The following is a 22,124-nucleotide window of genomic DNA, read 5'->3' on the forward strand; positions in this document are numbered from 1 at the left end:
CTACTGTGCAGGTAAGATCTAGCTTTCTGCTCTGGACTTGAATATACCCATATATATTCAAATTTGAATGTACAAAATAGTTACAAAAAAATTAAAGATTTTTTTTCTTTGTATTTCCCTGAACTCTTGAATCTTTATCTCATCAGGTAAGGTGATAAGTCACTATCTCAAAATAATTCAAGATCATTTCCTTCCTCTACTCTTCCATCAGTACTTTATTTATTTATTTATTTTTGATGGACACAATACCTTTATTTTATTTATTTTTATGTGGTGCTGAAGATCAAACTCAGTGCCTCACACGTGCTAGGCTCCACCACTGTGCCACAACCCCAGGTCCCCTTGGTCTGTTCTTGTCATACAGAAGAGGTGCTTTCCAGAACTCTCCGTGGCTCCCCTGCATGGCTTTCAGCAGCCTCTCCTTCAGCTCCCAACCCCGCTGGCCCCCCAGTTCACCCACTCACTCCACCACGCCCATGACACCTGCCACAAATATGTCCTCACAACACGGTTCCCCTTCCCCTTGTGCCTCACAAGCCCCTCCTGCTCGGCCTGGCCCTGCCAGCCCTGGTCCATGCACTGAAGCTCCTCCTGCAGTCCGTCTTCCTGCTCCTCAGCTGATGCCCATCAGGACCACGCAGGTACAGCAAGGGCTGGACTCCAAACCCCTGCTCCCTGCTGGAGTAAGACGAGCTGCAGAACCCACCAGCCAGGGAAAGACGGACGATCCTGCCCCCACAAGAGGCAAGGGTGGTCTCTCCTGACTGCCCACAGGTCACTTACTGGCTGCTCTCCAAGGGTTGTCACCTCCCAGGGGAGGCTCTGCCTGAGGAGGACCTGGGGCTGAGTGCCACTGCTTTCCCACTGAATCCCGTTTCTCCTTCCCCACCCAGCACGTTCTGCAGTGCAGACAACTGCAAGGACAGAGGAGGCCTCTGCCTCACCTGAGGCCCATCTGCCAGGGAAGGCGAACCAACAAGAAAGCACGGAGCCCAACCTCCTCCTAGCTTTGCCATTCTGAATCACAGAACCCAGAGGGCTGTGAGTGACTAGGGGGCAGAAGGGAGCGACTGTCTGAGGCGACCCTGCAACTGAGGCCTGAATGACCAGATCCCAAATGACGCCAGCTCGGGGGCTGAGGCCCTGGAAGACAGTGCTCCACCAACACGCCCCCTGGTCCTTGCTGGTCATGTCATGTGTGTCTGTGCCTTGAGACTTGTGTTCTCAACTGGGGCAGTCCTGCTCACAAGAGGACACTTGGCAACATTTTTGGTGGCCACAACTAGGGGAGTGGACGCTCCTGGCATCTGGTGGATGAAGGCCGGGGATGCTATTCAACACCTTGCAGTGCGCAGGATGGCCCCCCATGAGAAGGAGATGAAGCCCCCAAAGGGCAACGGTGCGGAAGTGGAGGAACCCACAGCAAAGGCTTCCCAAGGGCAGGGACGCCCGACCATCATCCTCAGCGCCTAAGAGCTACTTCTTCCTTGTCCCTGGGTGGCAGGCTTCAGGACAAAACAAAAACAAAGAAACAAACCAAAAGCTGTATTTCAAAATATGAAACTAGAAAAACAAATCAAAAAAGAAAATCACAGGTGCATCTGCGTGTGGGGAGCCCTGGACAGCTTCCTGCCTGTTCGGGCCTCTCAAGGCACTCCAGGAAGCCAAAAGAACACCTTTCATGTGCCTCTTATGAAGACACGCAAATAACGGCCTGGACTGCTGAGAAGCAAGGCAACACCCAATGGGTCTCACTGGTGGCTGGAAGCGTGTGGGCTCCAGGCCCTCCCCAGCTGAGGGACGAGGCCCTACAGAGGGTGCTTCCTGGCTGCAGCGAGACTGCAAACCCTGCTCTGTGGCTATTCAACGAAAGCCCCTGGCAACTTTCTTCAAGTCAATGGGCCACTCTGGTCACCTAAGCTACCTGCCAGGGACACAAGACTGTTTAGTGTCATTATCTACAGGACATCTCTCTGTGGTGCATGGGGAACAGCAGGGACCCCTCAGTCACCTCAGGGAAGAGCTGGTCCGAATACAACCACATGTGGTTCCTGTTAAGATCCAGTCTGGAAAGCAGGTTATGCCCATGGTCAGGGGACTGCTGAAGGGCAATTCCACAGGGACAGTGGATGGTTTAGCTCTTCCAACCCCAGCTCTTCCTTAGAAAGTAATGGTGAAAACATCCAGCGTTTATACAGTATTTCATTCATTCCGCAGTCAGACTTTACGAAAGGCCCTCATGGCTGCTGCACCTGCAAATGAGCTTGGTTTTCAGCCCTGGCTGCAACTGTTCCAGAGATTCATCCTGCTAAGGCTTTTCTGGACTGGAGACATGAGCCCTACACCTGGATCCTGGGGCAAATATGAAATGGAAGCTCTTCAGAACTCAGAGGCCACATGTTTCCAAGTTTCCCTTCTGAAACCGAAGCTCCTTGGCTTCAATGAGACAAGCTGCTAACAGTGGGCCTTGCTGTGCACAGAGAAAAAGCAGAATCCACACAGAGGCCAAACTCAAGAGACTGGTCACAGGCACATCACCTTTCCTGGTTCCCTTTCCAAATTCCAAGTCCCAATTGATCTGGCACTGCGTCTCCTCCATCAAAGGGAAACCCAACAGTGCTTCTGACGGTGGCATTGTTACATTCCTGCTAAAACTCTTGGGCACGGACTGGAGGATGGGAGAGCTGGCTCACGTAGACCAGCAATTCGCAATGGGCAACAGTGCCCCCTCGAGACATCTGGCAATGTCTGCAGGTCATGTGGCTGTCATGACTGGATAAGAGTCTGGCGGTGGAGGCTGAGGACACTACAAAACATTGGACAGCCCCTCACAACACAGAATTGTGGCCTAGGAGGCAACTGTGCTGGCTCGACAGAGGCGACTGTATGTTTAACTTGCCATTCTTGGGAATGTCTATTCTGTATCCGAGGGGAAGGAAAGCATTAAATCCAACAATGAGGTCAGGGTGCTCATGGAAGAGCTGAGAGACACGTCTGATGACTCCAGGAGTGTCGATGCTCTGGCTTTTGAACTCCTTCATGATCTCCAGGAAGCCATTGTAGTTGGCGGGGTCGCTGCCAAAGCGGATCTTCACCTGGTCCAGGTAGGTAAGGGCGTCCTCGACGTGTACCGGCAACTTCTCGTGGCCTGCGGAGCCGGAGCGACCCCAGCGGGCGCCGCTCAGCCCCTGGCCCGCGGGGCCCCCGCCGCCCCCGCTACCAGCGTGCGCCATGTTGGAAGTCGGAGCCCTGGCCCCTCCATCAGTACTTTAAAGAAAGTTCCCTCAGAAGCATCTATGTTACACATTTTGATATTTGCCAAGTTTTAAGACATATCTAGTCACAGATGCAGTCTCCACCTTCCCCCTCATCCTTTCAATTTTCCTATTCTTTTGGTTTCAGAACAGTGTGAACACAAAGTGGAGAAACAGTAGGCAGCAGCTCTGTAACAGTTTAAGGTATAAGATATTAGGTGATAAAAGAATATAAAACTATACAGGGCCAAATAAGGCAGTTCAAGCTGGAATTCTATTATTCTAAAAGTTACAATACCTTATGCACCTCCAAAATACAGCTCCTGTTAGGTCAGACTTTTGAAATAGAACTTATTTCATTTAAAAGGCTATAAATTCACAAAAACAACATTCAAATACAGAATACCAACATAAAAAGGCACAATTGGGGGCTACTCATCACTTCAGATGATCTGTATCTGTTTCCTTCTATTGATATGTCAAATATAAACAAAAAATGAGTTCAACCAAAGATATTCTTTCCAAGACTAAGTCTCATTAGAAGAATAGATAATTGAGAATTAGAATAGAATCAAACACTGTTAATTCAGTAACCATCAAATCCCTAAGATAAATAAGGGGAAAAAATGAACATAGATTATTCAAACAGCCAGAAGAAAAACAACAAAATGACAGAAACAAATAATGTAGCCTTAATTCTCCAATTAAAAGACACAGACTAGTTAACTAAATTATAAAAGAAGACCCAACTAGTTGTTGACTGCAAGATGTACCTCACCTTACCAAAAGACATATTCACAGACTGAAAGTGAAAAGTTGGAATATAAAACTCCAGGAAAATGAGGTCCAAAAGATAGCAACAGTCATACTCATATCTGACAAAACAGACTTCAAATCAAAATCAGTCAGAAGACAAAAAGGTCATTACATTTTAATATCAGCAACAATCCATCAAAGAAATATAATCGCTATAAATATATATACACTGAATGCCACATCCCATTTTATAAAACAAACACCACTTGACATTAAGGGAGAGACCCCAATACAATAGTGAGTGACTTTTGTTGGGTGAGGTACTGGTGACTGAACTCAGAAGTGCTTTACCACTGGGCTACATTCCCAGCACTTTTTATTTTTTGAGATAGGATCTAACTAAGTTGCTTAGAGCCTAAGTTGCTAAGACTGGCCTTGAACATGCAAACCCCCTGCCTGTCTCAGCCTCCCAATTTGCCGGTATAAGAGGCATGCAACACTGCAACTGACAATAGTAGGTGACTGTAATACTTATTTTCACCAACAGATCACCCAAAATCAAAAAAAAATCAAGAAACAGTATTACATATGGACTTAATATATGCAAAGTATTCCCACCAACAGCAATAGAATACACCTTCTTTTTATCAGCACATGAAACTTCTTCCAATATAGAATATATATAGGCCACAAAGCAAGTCTTTTTTTTTTTTTTTTTTTGGTAACAGGGATTGAACTCACGGGCACTCAACCACTGAGTCACATTTTATTTAGAGACATCATCTCACTGAGTTGCTTAGCACCTCACCATTGCTGAGGCTGGCTTTGAACTGGCAATCCTCCTATCTCAGCCTCCTGAGCCACTGGGACTACAGGCATGCGTCCCCTGTCCAGCAAGTCAATATATTAAAAAAATGTAAACAATTTCTTGCATCTGATCGGATAAAGAAATGAAACTGGAAACCAACTGCAAGAGTAAAACTACAGAAATTATACAAACACATGGAGATTGAACAATAAACTCCTCAAAGAACAGTGGGTGTCACTGAAGAAATCAAAGAGGGATTTTTTTTTTAATTCTAAAATTAAATGAAAATAAAAAGATCACATACCAGAACTTGCAAAATACCACAAAAGCAGTACTAAGAGGAAAGCTCACAGCTATAAGTTTCTACATTTATAAAACGATATCTCAATAAAAATTTAAAAGGAAAAAAAGAATTCAATTAAATAACCTAATGATGCACATCTCAAGGTCTTAGGGAAAACATGAACAAAAATTACAATCAGTAGAATGAAAGAAATAATAAAAGATCAGTGCAGAAACAAACAAAATGGAAAGTAAAGAACTACAAAGATCAATGAAACAAAAAACAAAATTAACAAATCCTTTGTTAACCAACAAAAAAAAAAAATGAGAGCAAAAACCCAGGTAAATAAAATTAGATCTATAGGATCTATAGGGAGTACAGTTGGGTTGATTATTAGGTCCTCAAGAGTTAAAGGAGTCATGATAGTTGTTTCTTTTGGGGATGGAATAGATTGTTTACCAGACATTGAAAATCCTATAATTATGGTAAAATGTCCAGAGCCGGCAGGTCTCACGCCCTGCCTTGCCTCAAGGTCACGCGCCTTGGCTCATGGTCACGCGCCTTGGCTCATGGTCAGGCGCTTTGACTCATGGTCACGCCCCCTGCCACGCCTCATGCTGAGCTAAGATGGCGCCTGCCAGATGTTGGTGGGGCGTGCCATTACCTGTTTACACACCTGTCAGACTATACCAGGTGCATCACACTAGATTGCGTGGTGCTTCATGATTGGACCACTACACTTCCTTATTGGAGTTCTGGCGCGAGACTAGTCTTGCCTTCGCGCGCTTTACTCTGATTGGTTTCTGTACTTTATATTAACTGTGTTTATTCCTCTAATAAACGAGACTTGATCAAGCTTTTGTCTTGTCTCCATTTCTCGTGTCTCTTGTCTCACTCAATCCCAGCACCCCCCTCCAGGTACCCGTTGATGTCCTGCAGGCCGGGGCAGTAAAAGTTAAGGAGTAGAGAAGACTACAGTAGAGACACCATGTACATGATCATCATCTATAATTTATCATCTCCAACACATTATTCTTTAAGGATTTAAAGTGTTCTATAAGAAGTTATACATAAGTCCAGAAAAACACATATCAATATGTTTAGATTATGTGAAAACTAAGTACACACAATATATCAGTAAACACATTTTACTCAAAAGTTCAGTCACCCATCTGCCTCTGAGCAACCAAAACAAAATAAAAATTCAATCACCTGTCTCTGAGCAATCATAACCAGAAAAAGAGATAACGACATAGCTCATTAAGGCCGAGAGACACTCTAAGTTTAAAAAAAAAAAAAGTAAAGGTTTAATCATAAAGGATAGATTAAGGACCACATAAAAATGAAATATTCTATTTGGCAAAGCACACGACAAAATATCAGAATACACACAACTGGGAAAAAAGTTACAACATATGGCAGACAGTTATCCTAATGTAAAAGGAGTACTTACAAATAAACATACTTAATTTTTTTAAAAAAGTAGAGGATGTTGGGCTGGGGATATAGCTCAGTTGGTAGAATGCTTGTCAGGTAAGCACAAGGCCCTGGGTTCAATCCCCAGCACCGCAAAAAAAAAAAAAAAAGGACAGGGTGTAGTTAGTCATCAACAGAAATTTGCAAGAATAGTTATAACACCATTAACAAACATAAAATTATGTTTTAAAACATGTAATTACAATTTTACAAAGTCAGAGAATTTCTGGCCTTCTAAGATTGATGATTTTTAAAAATGCTTGTCAAAAATACACTTGGCATTTTTATTTACTAAATTATTAATAATAATCTCCTAACTTCCTATTCTGAAATATCAATTCTACCACCTTCATTGGGAACTCCAGCATCTCTACCATAGTCGTCTCGGCTCCTCAACTTTTACCATAATCATAGGATTCTTCAATGTCTAGGAAACACCTATTCAATCCTCAAAGGTAGCAACCATTTTGACTCCTTTAATTCTTGATGATCTATTACTTACCCATCTGTTCTGTCTCTGAATTCTTACTTCGCATCTCTGATCTGATCTTACTAGTTCGCTCATTTTCTTGTCATTAAATTCAATGTTGATAGTATCCTAGCATAAGAATTAAGTAAACTCTTCCCATAAAGTCAGATGATAGTCAGGTGCGACAGTGCTCACCTGTAATCCCAGTAGCTCAGGAGGCTGAGGGAGGAGGATCACAAGTTCAAAGTCAGCCTAGCAATGGTGAGGTGCTAAGCAACTCAGTGAAACCCTGTCTCAAAATAAAAAGTGGCTCAGTGGTTGAGTGCCCAAGTTCAATCCCCAGTACCAAAGAAAAAAAAAAAAAGTCAGATGCTAAATATTTCAGAATTTGCAGACAATAGATTCTCTGTCACAACTACTGAACCTTATTACTGCTTTAAGGCAAAAGTAGCCACGGATAATATGTTAATGAAAGAACATGGCTGTGTTCCAATAATATTTTATTTATGTATTCTGAAATTGAAATTCCATGTAATTTTCTTATCATAAAGTATCTTTATATTGACAATTTATCCAACCACTGAAAAACAAAACTACCATTCTTAGTTCATAGGCTATACAAAAACAGGCAACAGGCCATGTTTGGGCCTGTTGGGTCCAAGCCTATGGGCTATACCTGGCTGACACCTGCTAGTATCACTTTCTTCCCAAACCAAATAGATTCTATGAACATTGCTTTCTGCTACCAACTCTCCCATTAGTTTCAACCTCTCATTCTTTCTGTCTTACTCAATCTTCCAAACTCCTGATCCTGGACCAAGGCAATAATACCTCATCTCTGTGGAGTGTTTTAGAAAAAAGAAATCTACTACTTAGATGGCATCCCTCAAGATTCATGTTCCTCATTTTCTTTTTTCCTCTTTTGGTACTGGGGCCAAAATGCTTTACCCAGCTATGCTTTACCACTGAGCTACATCCCCAGTTCTTTTTATTTTAAAACACAGTCTCACTAAGTTGCTAGAGACTGGCTTTGATCTTGAGATTCTCCTACTGTGGCCAAATGAGTTGCTTAGATTACAGATGTGCGCCCATGTGCCCAACAATCTCTGTGCCTTTATTCAGCTCTGGCTCTCTTCTCTACAGCAAATTCATTACCACCTTCTTCACTCTCTTGTTCAACAAAGAAATTCAAAATTCAAGTAAATCTCACTCATTCAACAAAGGTCCTGGTTTATTCTCCACAGAGATACACATGAGTAAACAAAAAGCAACTTTCTAGACTGTGGCCCTAACCCCACGTGAAAACAATACACAACTAATCCCCATTCACCTCCACAAGCAGAGTGTAATGAGTTCAACCTCTGTTTTGAATCCAACAGATCTTATTTTTTCCATCCTTTACTAGTATATTTACTAGATACCTGTAATACAACCAAGTATTGCACAAAAAAATCTCTTTAATTCTCAAAAAATTCTACAAGAAGGCTGGGGAATATATATAGCTCAGTGGTGAGGGCTTGCCTACCATGCACAAGATCTTGTGTTTGATACCTTTTCTTCCTGCAAAAGAAAATCAAAACAAAAAACTACAATACCATTTCATGAAGAAATTCAGAACTGGGTTTAAAACTCTGGTCTATGTCCAAAGTCACACAACTGTACTCATATCTAAGCTCCATTTTTTTCCCATTCCAACAGTGCATTGTCGGATGTGACCCTGTATACCATTTCAAAAGCATCTCCAAACAACTTTTCCCATAGACTTCACTGAGATTCCCTTCTCCCCTTTCCCCTTCTCCACATACTTCCTTATGCCTCCCCGCCTTTTCATCCACATTAAATCTCTACCTAGAAATTCCTTATTAACCAAGATACCATTAATAAGTCCCTTCCTGCTAGGAAATTTTTCTAAACCCACCTCCAGAATACTTATGAACCTGTCTTAGTCTACTGGGACTGCCATAACAAAATATGACAGACTGAAGAGGATGGGGGGACTTAACAAATGTATTTTCTTATAGCTCTGGCAGCTAGAAATTCAAGATTAAGATGCTAGTATGGTCAGTTTCTGGTGAGGCCTTCCTTTTCAGCTTGAAAATGACCACCATCTTACTGTGCCCTCATCTGACCTCATTTGTACACATGCACCTGAAACCATGACTGAGTTCTCTGATGTCTCTTTAAGAAAGGACACTAATAATAACATTGGGTCAGGGTCCCAGCTTTATAACCTTATTTAACTTTCTTACTTCTTCAGAAGCCCTATCTCCAAAAACTGTCACACAAGGGGTCAGGGTTTCAATATATGAATTTAGTCTTCTGAATGCTCTTAAACACCTTGAATGTATCTTTCATCACTTCTCCACAAAGTGGTTCTTCCGTTTCCCACTCAATGGATCATGACTCCTCAAGATAGACTTAGCCACATGTGATGACACAAGCCTATAATCCCAGCACCTTGGGAGACAGAGGAATACAAGTTTGAGGCCAGCCTCAACCACTAGTGAGACCCAGTCTTAAAATAAAAACTAAAAAGGGCTGGGTATGGAGTTCAGTGGTAAAGTGTCCCTGGGTTCAATCCCCAGTTAAAAAAAAAAAAAAAAAAAGGCCAAGAATATCCTATTTCTTTAATGTTTTCTAGTTAATTTTAAACCTTAGGCCTCAGAGTCTATGGAACTAATGAGAAATTTTCAGTTATACTGTTAGCTCCTATCTCCAGGATGATTAAAATATTCTTTAGACATGCTGGCATGCTGGGAATAGTGACACACACTTAATCTCAGTTACTTGGGAGGCTAAAGCAGAAGGATCTCAAGTTGGAGGTCAGCCTAGGCAATTTAGCAAGACACTGTCTCGAAATGAAAAATAAAAGGGGGTGTAGCTCAGTGGTAGAGTACTCCTCAGTTCAATGTCCCCAATACTAAAAAAAAAAAAATTATTCAAGGTAAAGCTCTAAATGCTATTCACCTGCTTATTTTTTTCACTTAGCAGAATGCCTTATAACAGAAATTATTCAAGACCCCTGCTAATGAGCAATTTAGTTGCCAAGTCATTTAAAAATACAAAAAGAGTGAGGGGCAAGGTGGTACATGCCTATAATCTTGTGACTCAGAAGGCTGAGGCAGGACATCACAAGTTCACAGTCAGACTGGGCTACTTCAGAAGATCCTGTCATATGTAAGACTCTGTCTTTAATTTAAAAAAAAAAAAGATTTTTTTTAAAGGGCTAAGGATATTGCACAGTGTTACAGGGCCCCTGGGTTCACTTCCCAGTACAGCAAAATCTAACTTAATTAAATTAAATGTAAAAAGAACACTTTTCATTGGAGAAGAGAAAAACAGTACTAAAAAGCTTACAATTTAGTGAGTAATATGACACTAAAAAGAAAGAAAGAATAAAAGGGAAAAAAAGGGTAAGCTAAACGCTTCAAGGGTTCAAAATAAGGGGAAATTAGTAAGGAATACAATAGACAAAATAAACTTCTGATACAAAGGTACTATCAAATTACAAAAGCAGTTAAACTTCTAAGCAATTTTCAATGATTTGAATAACACTGTAAATTGGGAAGCAAAGAACTCAGTAGAGACGTTAGACTCCCCAAAAAAGTTGAAGAGTTGATATTTCAGTGTTCTCAGGCTAGTTAGTGAGAAGATTATTAATGTGAAAATGTATAGATGTACAAACACACAGCAGGAAGAAAGATATTCAACAGATTCTCTTCTAAATTATTCATACAATGTTAAACCACAGTAAATTTCAGAGAACAGCAAATATTTTAAAGCGTTTTATAAATACTGTAAATATAAAGAGTACACACATACTGGTAAAATGTCCAAGAGATTTTAAAAATGTGTTCAGAATGTCAACCTAAAAAACCTAGGTATGTACACTAATATTTTCTAAATCATTCCCTTGACCTATAAAACCAATCTAGCATAAGAGTTTTTTTGGTCTCTGAATTCTTGGTTGTTACATTATGGTGGCAACAGCAACAAAATGAAAGCTAGTCGAAAACAATCACACTATATTACTGACCCCAGTATAAAACTTAAAAGCATCTGCATCCATGAATTTAGCTGTCAAAAAAATAATAATAATAATTAAAAAGAAGAAAACCCTAAATTACCTAGTTTATGTTTTCACTGGACAAAACTACTCACTGAAAACCATACTGACAGAATTCATGGCTGTAGTATCTTGATTTTTCAATATATCATAAAATAAAAGCTATGAAAAGTGATTTCTTTCTTTTTGTCTGCTGTTTATAGGAAAAAAAAAAACAAACCTTGTTAAAATAAGTCAAAGAACTATGGAATACTTCCTCTAACGCTACTAAAAAGAGTCATTAATCTCATCACTCTAGTTTATAAAAAGAAAAAAAAATACCCAAAAATTTGGTCCAGGACTATGATTCCCTTTTTAGATTTAAAAATTTGACAGGATACAAGAAGCAGGAAAGTGACTATGATCAGCTAAATGGGAACAGCAAAGGCAGGAACTGGCCCCTAAACAAAGGGAGTTTACCAACACTTCACTTCCAAGAAAAAGTTTCTGGATGGCAAAGGGTACAAAAGCTATGAACATATGCTTCAAGAAAAGCCTAGAACAGCAATTTGTTGCCCTAATTTTACCAGGGATTAGGTACAAAGAAAAACTATTCTATTTTCTGTATCAACTAATGGGTAATGTTTAGCAGATGGCACTGGAGACACTACAGGAGAGAGAAGCCTTTTGCTTCCTGGTCTGAGGCACTGCTTGGCAGGTTTCTCCAGCACCATACTGCACTGCACCACAGCCCATAGCTTCCTCAGCACCCTCCCTTCCTGGGCTACAAGTCTGTAGAAGGCAGCTCCTAAAATACCTCCTATAAACATATTTCCTTAGTATCAGAGAGGGTGAATTTCTAGTAAATTCCATCAATATCTCTGGTGTCCAATGAGACACAGACAAACCCTCTCCAACAAGGCCTGTATCTCAAACCCTGAGCTGGCTCTTGCTTGGTTATTCAATCACAGCCCTACAAGCACAGGGTGCTCTTACATCAATTACTATTATTTTTACAGCTCTCTTTACTTCTTACTAGCCATCAGCCTGTGACAATAATTCTTTACATTAAACATTCTCTGTTCTCATTACTGTGTGATTTCCCTTTTCTCACTGGACCCAGAGTACAGAATCCTGAACGCCACCAGAAAGACAACAATTAAGCCACTGGACACAAAGACAGTGGTTGGGCAATAAAATGAGCTGAAAACACAATATGATCCTTGCTAAGCATCCAACATTCCCTGAATTTGACTTTGTTATACTACACAAATACTCCCTTCCTTTTGGAGGGAAAAGGGGAGTTTATCTTAGCTTCTTGGAAAAATTTTAAACACTAGTCAATAGGTTTTCTGTGTTAATAAAGTTATCCATTCTGATCTCAAAGAAGTCAGATGGAAACAGTGAGTAAGACTACTGAGGACAGCAGCTACCAAAACTGCCATCTTTAAGTTCTTGCACTGGAAATTCACCCTACAGTCAAACTTTTAGAAAGGAGGATGCCTCAGGAATTTTACCTACTGCAAGTCAGCCTCAATAGTTTAACTGAAGCACATGATCTTTTTTGTGTCACTGTTTCTCCCCTATAGGCTTCTATAATTATTAACACACATGGAAAAGGATAAAATAAATCCTGTGACAAATTCCTTAAACTTTATCATATAGGCATGACAGGCAGGCTAAATACAGAAGTCCAAAGAGGAAGGGATATGGTAAACCAAATTCCCAAAAAAATGCAAGGGTTAACAATAGTACAGGTTATTTTCTTCTTGTCAGTAACATTTCAAGTTGAAGAGAAAAAGACAATTTAAAAAAAATATTTGGGGATGGGGGATTGTAATCCCAGGGTTGTAGGAGCACAGAATGAAAACCATATATAAGCAGGCATTAAGGGATTCATTAAATTTGTTAAACCACCTATTTAGCAGGAAAACAATCTGGAATAAAGCAACAGTAAATAACACTAAATAAACCACACACTTTGTTACTGTGATAAATTATAATAAAATGAAATCATGGAAGAGTGGTAACTGCCAAAAAGACAGCCTTATATCACACAAGAGAATGTGTTTTATTTTGGTGTTGAGCAGGAAGGTAATGTTTTAGAGGAACAAAAAGTACTTTTAAACATAGCAAATTTTAATTTTGTGCTGCCCAATGAATGATGTTACTGTTATCTCTCTCACCTGAGCCTAGAATGGAAATGCATTTTTATATTCTTAGAATGAACTCAGACACAGTCCTTCTGAGAACAATGAATACACACAACTTCTTCAAGTACTAGGTTCTTTCTCAAACTGGAAAGAAACGTATAAGAATCTCAGTTTTCGTTTGCCAGAAAAGCTATTTACATGACTGTTAATTTTGTCCTTCCCTCCCTCAATATACTACTTCTGAGATTTATAAGGCAGACATATAGATAGATAGATATCTTTGTCCTGCTTTACTAATTTGAAACATCACACTCTTTAGAACAAATTTTACAATGCATTCATTTAAGTTTTAGTAAGTTTCTAAATTAACTTCATAGGGGAGAAGATTCCCACCATCACTTCAAATTGAGTATCTGAAGCTGGGCTTGGTCGTGCATGTTTGTTATCCCAGTAAATTAGTCTGAAGCAGGAGATCACAGTTTAAGGCCAGCTTGGGCAACTTAGCCAGAACCTGTCTCAAAATAAAAAATAAAAATGGCTGGGGATGTAGTTCAGTGGTAGAGCACCCCTGAGTTCCTTCCCTGATACCAAAACAAACAAACAAATTTAGTAAATCTGAAACCAAAACCTTCAACATGGTCTCCCTCTACTTTTAAGCCATCTTTTGTTATTTCGACTGGCCTTAGTGAAAATCCCTTTCTGTTACTATCCTTAACATTTTTTTCTAGATTACTGTGATGAACATCAGATCCTACTTCTCCCAACTTAATACTGTATACCATTCATTTCCCTAAAGAACCAAATGGTCACAATATACTTAACTCTATTCATCTCTGCCTTAAATTACCACAAACTTATTGGCTTAAAAACCTGAAATGTGGGGCTGGGGAAATAGCTCAGTTGGTAGAGTGCTTGCCTTGTAAGCACAAGGCCCTGGGTTCGATCCCCAGCACAAAAAAAAAAAAAAAAAAAAAAAAAAAACCTCAAATGTATTATTGCACAATTCTGAAGGTCAGATGTCTAATATAGGTCTCACTGGGCTAAGATTAAGGGTGTCAGTAGAATTGTTCCTTTCTGGAGGCTGTAGGAAGAATCTGTACTACAGTGTCTGGCTCTGCTTTCCCTGGCTCATAGCCTTTTCCTCCATCTCCAAAGACAGAAACTTAGAAATAGGTCCTTCTCACTCTGCTCTCTCTGGTTCTGTCAACTTTGCTTCCCCCTTCCACTTTTAAGGACCCTTGTGATTACATTGGGCTCTTCAGGATAATCCACAATAATCTTCCTACCTTAAAGTAAGCTGATTAGCAAGCATATTTCAACTGCAACCTTAAGTCCTCTTTGTCATAAGGTCACATATTCAGTTTTGGGGGATTAGAACATGGACCTCTTGTGGGGAGGAGGGGGCATTATTTACCTACCATAGTACACAAATTGTATTTGCCCTCTACTCTTGAGTGGAATACTGCTTTCCATGGCAAAGCAAACACAATTCATATTAGATAAGTATGCTAGCCAACTAAATTCATCCCTGTCTCTCATTTCTCATTCAGGATACAGGTAAAGAACTAAAGATATCACAAGGATGGGTAGCAAGAAAGATGCTCTTATTGTTTGATGAAACTTGGAATTCCATTTTCCCTTATACATAATGCATGGTCATACTCTTACAATGGCCTAAAGTTCTCTAACTGAAATAACAACTACACTAGAGATAAATTGTACAAGAACATCATGAAACTCCTAAGACTCAATTTTTCTTAAGCACCAACTTGAAACACAACAAATAAACCATCAACCTTTTGGTATAATTACTGAGCCATGCAATCATATTTTTTTCATTAAAAAAAAAAAAAAAAAAAACTCTACATTTCTAATACCTTAAACCATTGGGAGAAATTGTGCCTAAACATAAACTTCAAGCTTGAAATTGCTTAGGGCACATTCTAATTACTGAACTTACTTTTAGGATAGTGGAAAGTTACAACCCAGATTTATTTAGTTTGTTTACAAAAATTCAGTTCAGCATGAGTAAGACCTTATACAAGACAGTCGTTCAACACCTTTTCTTCCATTAGGATATGTAGCAGATTCAAAATTCTCAAAATGTTAATGTACTCCAGGTTGGCAAAAGGAAACATTCTTTTAAAAATAAGATTTCTAAAAAAAGAAATAAATAAACAAATAAATAAAAATAAGATATCTCCTTGCAGGTAAATGCTTTTTGTGTATCACTTAAAATAAATGAGGAAATACACTAGCCCAAACACACACACACACACACACACACACACACACACACACACACACACACATTTAGGAGCAGGACTTGATTCTAGTAATGTTCCCTATTAACAGAAGGCACCAAAGGGTTTGAAAAGAAACAAGCAGACACTGACCTTTACAAATAAACTTTAGAATAACAATGAGAAAAAGGCCCAGAATCAAACATATTTATTAAGATCTGACTTCATAGCATTTATCTCACCACTGACCAATAATCTTAATATAGACTTACCTTAATATTATGAATCTAATAAAATAATAATCATATTCAAATTTAGTATTTTTTTTCCTAACCAAGCACCATTAAAAGTAAAAGGAAAGCCAGGCATGGTGGTGCACACCCATAATCCCAGCAGCTCTGGAGGCTGAGGCAGGAGGATAGCAATTTCAAAGCCACCCTCAGCAAAAGAAAGGTTCTAAACAACTCAGTGAGACCATCTCTAAATAAAATACAAAATAGGGTTGGGGATGTGGCTCAGTGGTTGAGTGCCCCTGAATTCAATTCCTGGTACCAAAAAAAGTAAAAATAAAAAAAAATAAAAATAAAAGGAATTAATGGACAGGTAACTGATCTTTAGAGTTCAAAAGATTAAAAACCAACTAATGAAAGTCTTTCTATAGTATATTGATTCTAATTCAAACATTTCTTGGTGGCTCAAAGTTATGAGGAACATTAGTGATAAAGCTAAGTTAGGAACACCTCTTAGGCTGGGGCTGCAGCAGAGCAGTGGAGCACTTGCCTGGCATGAGTGACACCTTATGTTCAATCCCAGCACCACCCAAAAGAAAGGAACACGGATCACAGACACAGTATAAAAATTCCAAAGTTTAGAACTCTAATCTTTAGTGATTTCTCATTTCTTTTTGCATGACTAGATGATTCAAATCTCCTCCTCTATTTTATACACATTGTATGAAGTCTAATCTGGCTCAGCCTGATCTTGACTATGTAACAATTACTTTCCTTGTTTTTCTAGGTTCCTTCTTTATTTTTTTTTAACTCCTCCAACTCACTGTCTACCATATTGATAAATGAGGTATGGTTAGTCCATATTTGGCCTCTGCTTAAACAGATATGGCCACTGTGTTAGGTCCCTACTTTCTGCTACTAAGTAAGTGATCTCATAATCTCTGAAAAAAATAGAGAACTCACAAAATAACATTGCCTTTTTTATTGATTATTAGTGTAACTATCATTAACTGTGCAGTTATTGCATATAAAGTTTTGGGGCGTTTTCAGTACATTAATGCATTTCAATCTTCAAAAAATTTCATGTACACAGTATTATTTTCAAGGGTGGAAATTCAAGAAAAGGTATTCAATAACTTGCTTAAGCCTTTATAGCTACAAGGAACCAAAATAGGTTGAGGTTTAGGTACATCTCACACCAAAATCTATGTCCTTAAGCACTGTAGATCACTGAGTCCAATGTCACCAATATTTTACAGAAAGCAAAACAGATTCAGAAAAATGAAGTCATTTTCAGTCTCAGATCATGTATCTATAAAATGGGAATAATACTTGTCTGCCTCTTTAACAACATGAAAATGTTGTTACCAAAGATATCAGGGTTTCAACATATTTCCTGAAAAATCCAGGAAGCATCACTGTTATGGTTTGGATAGTAGATGTCCTCCCAAAAGCTCATGTGTGAAACAATGCAAGGAAGTTTAGAGGTGAAACGACTGGGTTAGGAAAATCTCAATTTAAACAGAGCATTAATCCTGATAAGGATTAACTGGGTGGTAACTGTAGGAAGATAGGGTATGTATGGCTAGAAGTGGGTACCGGTGGGTGCCTTTAAGGGTGTAAATCTTGTCCGTGGTGAGGGGAACTGTCTGTCTCTCTGCTTCCGGCTGCTTTCTTTCTCCTGTCCTTCTGCCATGATGTCCTGCCTCAAACTTTTTCTCCTCTAAAATTGTTCTTGTCCAGTGTTTTGGTCACAGTAACAGAAAAGGCTGACTAAAACAACTACTCATTAAGAAATATCAGGAGAGTTTGGGATATAGCTCAGTTGGTAGAGTGCTTGCCTTGCAAGCATAAGGACTTGGATTCAATCCCCAGCACTGCCAAAAAGAAAAAAGAAATATCAGGAGTTTTCATGAAGCAGTAAAAGGAATGCCATTTACATTGTATGAATGGTGCCTTCTGAACTGTGCACCGGATGTCCAAATGTATGTGTATACGTGGGTACATAAATATATGACTTATGGTTGTAGTATGATCTACATTCATTTTATTAAATGCTATATAGATACAATAAAATCAGTGATTACTAAATAGTGATAAAAGGAAGTCCTTAGAAAAAGCAAGCTTACTGTTCATTATAAACAATGAGGTTGTTCACTACTATAAATCCTAGGTGACTTCTTCCCTTCTTTTCCTTGAAAGTCATATCAATTTCATGAACAGCATAATATAAAAATAGATAATAGTATAGTACAGTACAGTCTAGTATAATACAGATATAAATTACTATAGAATTTCCTATATCCATTTCTAGTTATCTTTGGTTCATGAAAGAAGAAACAGTTCAAATCACTCTATTTGAAGGGAAAAGTCAATTCCATAAAAATGCTTTAGAAGTATTTAAAGAATTTTTTCAAAATGGGATTTATAATGCATGTTAAGTCCTATAGGCCATTGCAGTCTTTCTCTTGAAACTAAAATTACAGTGACTTCCTTTATGTTTTCCAAAATTCTCTCTTATATGAATATGAAGATGAACCAGGATTTTAAAATTCTCTCTAATCATTAAAAGAAAAAGAATGAAAACATGAGAATTCAGAGTCAAAAGACTTACAGGTATCATAGCAATAAAATAAGCAATCATTCTAAACATTGTAAATCAAAGGTTGTTTTGCATTTGTCTTTTGAGCTATGACATTTCTAAATATTTCCTTCTACTAAACTGAAGGCCCTACTTTTGGTTTTTTCAGTACTGGGGATTGAACCCAGGTCCCTCTGCTTATGAGGTGAGCACTCTACCAACTGAGCTATTTCCCCAGCCCTGATATTCTTAAGATAGCACAAACATACTGTCTTTGTTTATACATAAAAGTCTAAAAGGAGTTGCACCAAACTGTGAAAAACCATTATTCTGGCAACCCATATAAACAGACTGGATGGGAAGCCCTGAAGGAGGAATCTGTTTAACTTCAATTATTTCAGTAGTTTAAATCTCATTTTTGAACATATAATTTTATACTTAAAAAAAAAAAAAAGCTAATGACCATATAAAATAAAATATATTTTTACACTGGAGGCCATGACATTTTCTTCTAGATGACACTCAGATTTTAGTTCATCCCCAAACAGATTTCCCATTTAAATACACTATTACAAGCTGATTAGTCAGGTTTTCATTACCATAACAAAATACCTTAGATAGGCTAACTTTATAAAGAAAAGAGGTTTATTTAGCCCACAGTTTTGGATATTGAACTGCACAGTGCTGGCATCAGTCCACTTACAGTGAAGGCTTTCTTGGCTATATAACATCATAGCAGATGGAAACAGTGGTACCCTGTGTAGGAGAAAAAATTACATCCCAAAACTGGGTGGGACCAGGCTCAGGTTTTTATAATCACTCTCTCACAATAATGAAGGCTTTTAAGAGTCACTCCTTTTCAAATCTTACCAAGGGGTCATGAAATCTAACTTAGTGCCTTACTATGACAAGACCCTATATGACCTAAGAACCTCCCATTGCACCCCACCCCTTAAAGTTCTTATCACCTCCCAGATCTCCACAAAGAGACCAAGCTTCTAACACATGGACAACTGAGGAGCAAAGCACATCCAAACCATAACACAGGTCATAGTTCCAACACTATCTTCCAGGTCAGTATCATCTCAAAGCACTGAACTGCTAAATACATGGAGGGCTGACCCTTGTGGAATGAACAACTAATCATGGAAGCTGCTATCCATCATAAGTGTCACTTTTGAATTGACAGACTCTAACAGCTGTCTTCACATGATCCCATTTTCTCTACATCCAGGTCACTAATCATCAGGTCAGAAAAGAAATCAAAAGCCACGTGCAGAAACACATGCCTATAATCCCAGTTACTCAGAGGTTGAAGCAGGAGGATGACAAGTTCAAGGCCACCCTGAGCAATTTAGCATGACCCTGTCTCAAAAATTTTTTTTTTTAATTTAAAAGCAGGAGGCTGGGGATGTAGCTCACTAGTAGAACATCACTGGCTTCAACCCCCACTCCCATACACACACACACACACACACACACACACACACACACACAAAAGGAGTAACCAAAAAACAACTTGTGGGGCTCAGAAAAACATACAGCAAAGAATGGTGTTTCCACATGATGAACACTTTGAACTGCAGTACACTAGCCAGCCTCAAAAGCAAATTCTTTCTGACTTCTCCTGTCCTTTCCACAGAAACTAGAATTCCTCTCCCCAAGGTGGGTCACAGAAACTAAAGCTTCTCTCCAGGTCAGCTGTAAAAACCTAAATATTTTACTTTAACCTTCCCCTGCCATTCTGTGTCAAGGCTGGTCATAAAAAATTCTCTGTCCTACCTTGTCTGATAGAAGATCATAAAACCCTCATTCCAGAAGGGATCTTATCCTATACTGAGAAAGGATTGGGACAGAGAGACAAAGACAAACCTGAACAAATAGGTTTTTGCTACGTTTCCCCACTTCAGTCTATTATATTATGTCAAACCTTTTTGTCTAGTCACACTTCTGCACAGTTATACTAGGTTTTTTAACTATTAAAGATTATACCATAAAATCTATTTGAAATAAATTTAAAATATTCAGAGTAGACAGCTACATATTCTTAAGGTCTGAACTCTTACACACAATGAATGAAGAAAAATATCATACATTTTCACCCCTACACAATAATTTCAGTTTTCAAACTTCATTCCTCCCTACAGAGAAGGATCACCAATTTTTTTTAATTTTTTCTTCTTTTCCTTCAATATGTTGCCTCAGTAGCTATAATAGTAAAACCCAGAACCAATCTAAATGCTCATCAGTAGAGAATACTGTTAAATAAAAAATTCAATCTAAAACTGTAGTTATGGGCTGGGGAGATAGCTCAGTCAGTAGAGTGCTTGCCTTGCAAGCACAAGGCCCTGGGTTGGATCCCCAGCACCGCAAAAAATAATAAAACTGTAGTTATATACAGCATACTTTAAGCCTGCAAGCATTTTTAGAACAATGGAATAGTTATTTATTATTGATATGGAATTTAAGAGATATACATTCAGGTAAAAAATGCAAGTGAAAATCTGCAGTGTGCCTCATCTCTACCTACATGAAAAGAAAAAAGAAATTTATTCACATTCACCTGTATGTTTATAAAGCAATAATTTCTATTATTTCTACTTCAATGATGAGTGGCTACCTCCCAGTAAAAAAATTAGGAGACTAAGGAAGAGACATTTTCAAACTATTTTTGTACTGCTTAAAATTTGAACAATGTAACCATTTTTTCTATTTTTTAAATTAATGAATAATTCAAACGTGCTTAAATTACCTTTATAAAGTTGAGGGCAGGAAGAGTGACCAATTGCCTGGCCTCACAAAACCAGTATCACTCTACAGTCATGCATTTTAGCATTTCAAAAAGCAAACACCTCTCCCATCACTATCACCAACCTATCCTAAGTTCACGACTCTTAACAGCATTATATTTTTAATTAGCAAAGCAAGAATTAAGTATCTAAACTAACACAATATAGAATGCAAAGACAATAAGAGAAAAAAACTAACTCTTGCATGATCACCATTAACAATGATAGATTATCAAAAGAAATCTAAAATTTTATATGAATTCTTCAGGAATCTAAAAGAGATGTATCATCTGGTTGGACCTTCCTGATATCACCAAAACAATAAAACAACTATGTTTCCATCTTTCATATCTAAATAAACACAAAAGAAACCATGAAGTCACTTTATGAGATTGTAGTTCATTAGGAAGACTGTCCAACTCAAGAACATGGAAAAGATATCAAATGCAAAATGTTAATTTTAAGCATTTTTATATACAATACCAAGAAATCACATGCATATACTGATTTTTTGAATAAACTATTGATAATAATTACCTAACAATCTGAAAAATAAAGAACTCATAAAGCAGCCCACAAAAAGAAAACCTGGTTGCTACAGACACAAAACTCCAATAAGCTTGCGGTGGGGGATGGGTGAGTGAGTAAGAGACAGACAGGGAGGCATCCAGCAGCTAAAAATCAAACACTACTTAAATGCCAAAGAAAGAGGCAGTTTACCAGTAATAATTTCCATACTCATTTACCTATATTTTCTGATACAAAACCAACAAAACATTGTTTCTGCTTTCCAGAATGTTATACTCCAATTACAATTGTTAGAATACTCAAAAACAAGAGTAAAAAGTATCAAAGATTAAGTAGCTTATATGAACAAGAAGGGCAGACTTTACTACTGTACAGACAGGAAAGGCAGGAGTGGGGGATGACTATGTATGAACTAAACTTTTACATGGAAGAGAAAGATAAGAAAAAAATCCAAGAAATAAAAATGCATAAAAAAAAAACAAAAAAGTAAAGTAAAAAAGGTTTACATT

General features: G+C 38.5%; 1 protein-coding gene and 1 long non-coding RNA gene across 2 annotated transcripts in view; both read right to left on the reverse strand.

Annotated features, from left to right (window-relative positions):
• Window positions 1-22,124, reverse strand: part of PCMTD1 (protein-L-isoaspartate (D-aspartate) O-methyltransferase domain containing 1) — a 79,910-nt gene that overhangs the window by 52,771 nt on the left and 5,015 nt on the right. The gene's annotated exons all lie outside the window — the stretch shown is intronic.
• LOC306648243 lies at window positions 11,317-14,945 on the reverse strand. Its single transcript, XR_013760338.1, has 2 exons — window positions 14,227-14,945; window positions 11,317-14,114 (listed from the first exon to the last, which is right to left on the reverse strand). It is a non-coding gene; the product is annotated as an uncharacterized lncRNA (long non-coding RNA).

This window comes from Sciurus vulgaris (genome assembly GCF_902686455.1).
Source record: "Sciurus vulgaris genome assembly, chromosome: 1".
NCBI classification, from domain to species: domain Eukaryota; kingdom Metazoa; phylum Chordata; class Mammalia; order Rodentia; family Sciuridae; genus Sciurus; species Sciurus vulgaris.